We start from the raw sequence: 7955 nt of genomic DNA, 5'->3' as shown, positions 1-7955 counted from the left end.
CTCACCCCAGTCCCACTTTTAAATTTCTTTCTCAGAGTCAGTGTACTGTTATCACACATTTTCAAGCATGGGTGTAATACACTGTAGTTTGTATTTTTTTTTTGTTTTTAAATTTTTTAGCTTTTATAGTTTTTTTATTTTTATTTATTTATTTTTTTAATTTTTTAGGTGTAATATTTAGTTTATAATTTTTTCAGTTTCAATTTTTCTGCTATTTGACTTTTTTGTTTTGTAGTTTTTAATTTTTTCAGTGCCTGTTTCGAGGGGGGGTGGTAATTAGTGATACTATTGTTAAATTATCTGATTATCTTGTGACTAAAACCTGTAAATGAGCTTGACAGCTAAGTGTTTTGTAACTAGAATTATTAAAAAAAATTGACTGTGCTTTTCAGGTGCTACCTGATAACAAAACAGGATGTTTCTGATAAATACTCACTGGATAACTTGAGATTAACAGTGGAGGAGTTCTTCTCTATGAACTGTACTCCCATTATAAATGAGAATGATGTAGTAGCATTACATCCAGGCATGGATCTAGATCTGGTTCAGGGGTGAGTACAATCAAATCCATTTTACAGTTTATGGTTTGAATCTACAATTGGCAACAAAATTGTCGACACATTGATCTTTTCAACCCCTAATTGCTTCAATTTTATCTCTTTTGCCCTCGCTAAGTTCACCATTCCCCCCCCCTCCCAAAAAAAAACAAAAGACAAAAAACAAAAAAACAGTGTTGTATCGTGATATTGCATGAACATTTGGCTAACATTGAATGGAGGGGAGAGGGGGTCTGTTAATTGTTTAGAGTGCGATGGAAACAGGACTGTTACTCTTCACAAACATGATGTGTGAACTAATTTGAATGCTGATTGTATGGGAAATATTAGATTGTGTATTCTGATTGTTAAGGTGAGGGGCCAACTGACATTTTGACAACCTTAGCAGAAGGTCATCTGATGATCAGAGTCCTTCTCAGGAATATATTCACCTGCATGATCACACTACACTGTATCAAATCATCATCAATAATAATAATAATAATAATAATAATAATAATAATAATAATAATGCTCAAATAATCAAATATACTATAATTTGACTTGAATGGATATAATTATGTACTTTCGTGACTCATTGAAATACCACTCACAGTTCAGACATTCAATTGAATTTCAAAATCAAGTGTGGCAGAGTTTGCCTTAAATAGTATGACAGGATTTTCTTGAGCATATACTTAGATGGACTACAACATCACTTAATAACATTATTTTTGTCTCTTTGATCAGTTACTTTTTATTTTACTTTAGGTGAAAACTATATTGAACCTCCACAATCCTCTTCTCTAGTCTTGACAAATTTAAGAGGATTTCAGTTGAAGCATTATTCTCTTAGTAGGGGCATATTTTTATCTGTAGAACTAAGGAGAACACAAATCAAACCACCAGTTATTTGAAATGATTTTGAGTTGAAATGTTTTTTTATTAAATTTAATTATTGATTTTATTATTTTTTATGATTAACATTTATACTGTTACAGTTACTGTAGCATTTACATGTAGGAAGGTAAATGAAGCTGTTAGGTTATGTGCCTTAATGCTGTGGGAAATTCTCTCTCATTACTTAGCAGTAGACCACAATGTAATGATAGTCAGACAGCTGAGTGAAACACAAAATGGGGAATGAATTTTCTGAGAGAGTGAGAATTTGCCAAAGATGCTCCTTTTTAGTAAAACACTCACACAAACTGCTTGAGTCACAACAGGATTAACAACAAGCAAATAAACAATTTTTCCTTTTATGAAATTTACCATCAATTGGCTAAAATACTTCTAGGTTTCAATATATTAGGCTTTTAAGAACAGGTTATTACAAGTTATCTGTCTGTCTCCTTTAATATGAAAAGTTAGTACTTGATCTTGCAGCTGTATGTGGTCTGTGAAATATCTCTCCTCTTCATAATTCATAGCAAAGACTTATCTATTTCAATAAAAAATTCTGAATAAGCTCTTTAGTTTTTGTCTCCCAACTTTCAGAAGCTTCAAAAGTTTTTTTTTTATTATTTAATTCTTAGCTCTGAATTAGATTTGAAATTTGGGATCCTGTTATTTGACAGTTAATTGTTGGTAATTGGTATTTGTGACAAATTTCTGGCCTGCAAAATAAGCCTGTTTAAAGCCTAATTAGATATATTGTACATCCACTATTAGAAACTCAAGGCAGCTGTTCAGTAATATTTTTTATCCAAATTAAAAATTTGTGGTAGGGTCTTTTTAGCAATTTTTGACTAACTCCTCCTCGCAGCATTTAAATAAGCCATTCTACTATCTACATACTGAGCAAATTCTGTCACCTTTACTCAGCTTGGCTTTCCACTCTCTTTCTCTAGCTTGTAGCAGATTAACATAATTGAAATTAAAATTGGTCTTCAAAAGGTTTCATTTACTGGTATGAATTGTGCTCATCAATTGAAAGTAATTTAATAACTTTCTCACCAAATAGAGATGTAGGCTAAAGCATTTCATGAACTGCATATCCTATTCTAGAATTTTTTCAATCATATTTTCCCTTGAATGTTTTCACTATTTGACAGGTGCAGTTAATAAATGTTTAACTGCCATTAATATTTACATCTTTCATTTTACACAATTTGCTGTGTTTGCCCTTTTGTTATAATCACTAATTCCAGTTTATGGTGTAAACAGTTATCTTTCTGCTCAAGAAATTTCCTGACTTGTGTATCATTTTAATGGAACATTCATGAAATGTTTTTTGTTCTGTTTTTCAAAGCTCTTTCAATATCACTTAATTACCTAATGCTTTTCAAGTCAGAATAGTTTAGTTAGCTATATTAGGTGGATGGCATTAAAATAAGCAGCTCTAGAACCTTTTCACATCCACCCCAGGGAGGGTCATTTCCTGGCAAACTCAAGGGGGAATGGTGCTCTCAACATGCACAACTTCTAAGCAAAACCATTTGAAACAAAACTGAAATTTTCAGAATGGCAAGGACTTAGCCCGCAAGCAGACCATCAATTTACAGGTGCTTCTGCATGACTTTGCTAGTGGGACAATAATGAGGTCTTAATGAGCAATGTGAGCTAATGAGGTCTTCAAGGGATCTGGCAATGATTGTTAGTGTCCCAATTTGTCACTCTCTAAGTGTCCCAATGGCATTGGCCAATTTGCCACTGTCCATAAGAGTACATACAGTGCTGCTCACGCAGTGATCGAGTCACGGACTGATAGAATCAATTTATTTGACATTGATATTATGGTTAAAACAAATTAATTGATAGTACAGTAGTTAAGTGTGGTCTGTACTCTTATCTACAACAATTCATTTTCACAGTGATTAAAATTTGTTGACAGCCTTCATGTGCATCCACAACATTTTTGACTTCTGTGATTACAAATATCATTGTTGATAAGTGTACAGAACACACTAAACCACTGTCGATTTGTCAAGTAGATGGCTTGCCTTGCTCAAGGCTTTAAACTTGCCCATGGTTGAAGAAATGCTTGGCCACAGTGCTGATAACACGAGGGCCAGAGTGTTTGCAGGCTAAGTGGGGTCTCTTCTGCTGTATGAGTGTTGATATCATTTGGAACTACACAACACTGAAGTTAAATTGATAGAAATCATTTGTGACCATTAAGCAGTGATTTCCTCCCATGGGCATATATCATGATATGTTTTTAAAGCAGAAAATCATTGATTTCTGAAGAGAGCAGATAAAAGAGGTTTCAGTGATAATTTCTGTTGGATATTATAGCAATTGGGATATGGGGAGCATAGGATGAAAGGCTGTGTCCTTTCCCCTGGCCTAGTGGTAAAATGTCATTGTCTCTGGAGGGGTTGGGTGAGGGGGAAAGACAGTGTAAAAAATTTCTAGATACACTCATCCATTGCTGTAGTTTCATTCAAGTTTTCTTGGGCTGTACATCTCTGTTTTGTTTTTAGTGCACGGAACAGTATGCATGCACCTATCGTTCCACTTGATACCTCATGTACATAAGTTATTCTTCATAATTACTCAGTCTTGTTTGGTCTTCATTATGCTCAAATTGCAAAAAGAGGTTGTGTGCACCACCCATCCACTTGATCCCAGTTGCATACATGTAACTTATTCTTCTAAGATTCTCCATGTACTGGAGGACTTGTTGGTAGCCACATAATGAAGTGGAACTGAAAATGATTGGACAGGGTTGTCAGAAAGCTGATGAGTAAGCTATATACATGTACATTATTGTGGAATTGCCATGCCAAAGGAACCAAAGAAATTGTCCAATTGTATGAACAGAGTAGCCAAAAAACATAAAACTCATCATCATAGACAACCTAAATAAAATTTTGTTAAACAGTTCAACTTAAAACAAAATTTTGTGTAGAATTTAGCTCAGTGAGAATGTAGTTAAAAGCTAGACAATTGACTTTTCTAACACTATCACTGTCTCCCTCTCTTACATGCACTTTTCTCACAACTTGATACGATGGCCCGGGCACCGGTAAGTAACATTTTCAATCACAAATCCCTAATTCAGTTACTTAGCACCATTTAGAGAGGTTAGTTGCACAAGAAGTTGTAGTTAGTGAAGACAAAAATTTAATGTTGAAACTTTACCTTCTGTTTCCCGGTTATTATCAATTCCAAGAACCCTAAAAAATATGTATTGATTTTAGCAGTTTCCTTAAACTTGAGAGACCCAATGGAAGTACAGCATGTACATGTTTATTTTATTGTCAAACTTTGAGAACATTACCTTTAATTTGTGGATCAGCGAGTGAAATGTTTATATTATGCTCTGGCATATTGGAGATTGACCTAGTATTTTAGCTTGTCATGCATTTTTTGGCATTAGTACATAGCTGCATTGTGTCAGCCTGGCATTTTTAGCTTTTAACCCTTAATTCTAAGATCTGATTGCTAATTCTCCCCTCTAGCTGCTATACATTTCCAAGTAAATTAGTTACAAAAATTTGGTGTTCGATCACAATCACAAATTCTACTTGATAAGTTTTGAGTATTCTCTTCACCTGTTAGTTGGATATTATTGAATATTATTGGGGGAAGTTAAATGTTGATCACTTCTTGGAGTTCATTAGGGTCCACCAATTCTAAGCACAATTTATCACAATTTATCCTTAGTTTCCTTGGTGACTCTGTCTTGGTCTGAATTAATCTCACTCATAGGATTGTTTGCTGTTCCTGTCAATATGTCTATGTTTATGTTGATTCCAAAGCCTTGTTGCATGCTCATTGTAAACAGTCATGCAAAATACACTCTTTACGAGCTGTTCCTCTAGTGAAAAAACTTTGAAATTTTGTTACAGAAAGCAGCCTAGTAGTGAAAGTCTTGTTTATAATCTTAGTCAATGGACTTTTAGAAGAGATTAACAGATATCTTGTCCTTACAATATCAGTAAGCAAATTCTCCACACTGTTCACCAGTACGGTACTGACTAGGAGAGTTTGTTTAACGATCAGTAGCTTCTGCAGTTGGTGATCATTTGCTTTATTCTCAGTACTGTAATGTTTGATTCAGCAGTCATATTGTAAGAAGAATTAGATGCTTGTCACGTGCAGGGTTAACCAGCATTCAGTGTTGAACATCAGATCATAGGAGCAGACATTACTTATCAGTCAGAGAGTTTTTAGCTTGATGTGACGCCAAATTCTCAAATTCTCAACATCTATTTATCGGTAATCAAATGACATAGGATGCAATTTGGAATGAAAAAAACGCGTGGAAAACTTTTTACTGACAAAAACAGATTGTGCACTTTTTTGATCCAGCTAATAGCCACTGACAAAATTGAGAGCATTCACTGTATCCTGAACATGACAGATACAAATCTGCAGATGTTCTAAGCATGTAGGAATCTTAGTTGTAGATGAAAAATTAATTTTAGAGCAATTTTCAATTGTGTGCCGTAGGTAATATGGAATTGCTTTGGAGTTTTACTTAAATTTCCTCTGTGACTTGATCCTGATGTTACTGTAAATGAATGAATGAATGAATGAACTGTTAAGCTTCAACGTAAACCAGTTTGTAGAGTATGGCAGAACTCGACGAGATCTCCCTCGTGCAGAGCCATTTTTTGCCGCGTGCACAGCGTGCAATGTGACTGAAAACTCAAGTGTGCAACCCAGCGTGCATGGAGATGCTATGGTTGCAGTAGTGTGCGCCGTTGACTCGCTAAATGCTGAAGAAAATCTAGCAATGAAGTTAATTTTCCTTACTCAAAGCAGTCTTTGAAAAATTCAAATACCTTTTTATGCAACTAATGTAACGCAATTTACAGCTGTTGGAATTCAATCCTCAATCGAGCCTTCGAGGCTGCGCATACCTAAGTGACAACCTCTGGGGACTGAGACAAGGCGGACTGACAGTGAAATGTTCAGCAAGCAACCGTGGACGATAATCCTACTCTTGTACGTTGGATCAGCAATGACCTAATCGGCCCAAAATAATGAATATAAATATGGAGGCAAGACCGATACAACGCAGATAAGTTTTAAAATGGGTCACTATAATTATTTCGGCTTGGCCAGCCGAAATATAGTGCCCCGTTGTACAACTTATCTACGTTATATCGGTCCGGACTGACAGTCACTGACAGACGTTTGTTTCTCTATTTTATCACAAATATCACCAAATTTATAACTAAGACTTAAAAGGAGATAAAAAGTGCTAAATAAATATTATCAACTGTAACTTGCGTCCCTTTCAATCACATTAAACATACAGTTTCTTAGTTGCACACAAATGAACGTACAAAACAATAACAAAAAAGGTTCTGCTTCAGTTGGTTTCAATTAATATGAAACGATATTCCTCAACATCCTTTAATCTTTCCATTGTATCTGGGTGTTTTTCTACAATTCTATCAAAATCCTCCTGTTTCCTTGGATGTCCACCACTATTTTACGGTAGCTATATTTCAATAGTTCAATTACACAGTTTACTGAAAGAGCTTCTCTATTTCCTGCTACATTGATAAGGGTGAGACATCCATGTGTTTTAAAATGGGAGTTTATGTAAGCTATTTCTTGGTTATCTCGTGGCAGTCCTGTAGAGGAAATATTTCAGAAGTGGGCACTTTGAAGGAAGCTGATTGAAGAGCAAGTCTGTAACTCTACAATGACTAAATTCCAAAAGTCGTAAATGGTCGATGTTAATTGTTTGCGTAAAATTAGTGGAATAATGATTCTTCTTAAACAGATTTTTTTGTTCTTAATGAGAAAGATCGACGCTTAAAACGACAATAAATGCTTAGAAACATTAAGGAAACTTGGAAATGTTAAATAACATAGTTTTAAAATATTATGTACTGAATTAGTTGATTGCGCCTTTAAAGGCTAAAGTTAGACGTTGCATGTCGAAGTACTGTTGACATCTCTGTGAAATTTATATCTAGATTTTCTTTGCGTCAATAGTGTCGTCCTTGACAAGGTCTCTTGAGCTGTAAATCATTTTGGCGCATCATTGAGTAACAGTGTAAGTAAAAGACACTAAGGTTGAGACTGATCGCCTTTTGTAGCAGTTTTGCTCCAGAAATGGGAAAAAAAGTATTCAAACGTTTCGCATATCTTAGTTTTGCAGCTACCGCGTGAAATGCAGCGATTCTTGCGTGCAAAATGGACGTTTACAAAAGGAACTCGCGCGTGCACTTGCCATACTCTGAAAATTGGAACGTAAATGTGGATTTGATAATAACGTGACTGTTATTCCACTGTTCTTAAAAAAGATTCGATTCTCGTTGTTTTCATCAGGTGATAAGTGTAAAGGACAATGATAGTTTATCTTCCTTGCTATCAGGGGAACTGAAGGCAGGTTTGCTGTTGATTTTATGACATATACAGGGCATTTACAGCGGCCCTCCCGACTTGCCTGAGTGTCGCCTTCTAGACGCATTCAGGCTAGCGGACGTCAGTAATATTGAATTTTGAGAA

The sequence above is a fragment of the Stylophora pistillata genome, chromosome 1, assembly GCF_964205215.1.
Source record: "Stylophora pistillata chromosome 1, jaStyPist1.2, whole genome shotgun sequence".
Taxonomy (NCBI): domain Eukaryota; kingdom Metazoa; phylum Cnidaria; class Anthozoa; order Scleractinia; family Pocilloporidae; genus Stylophora; species Stylophora pistillata.
This window is presented reverse-complemented; position numbering follows the sequence as displayed.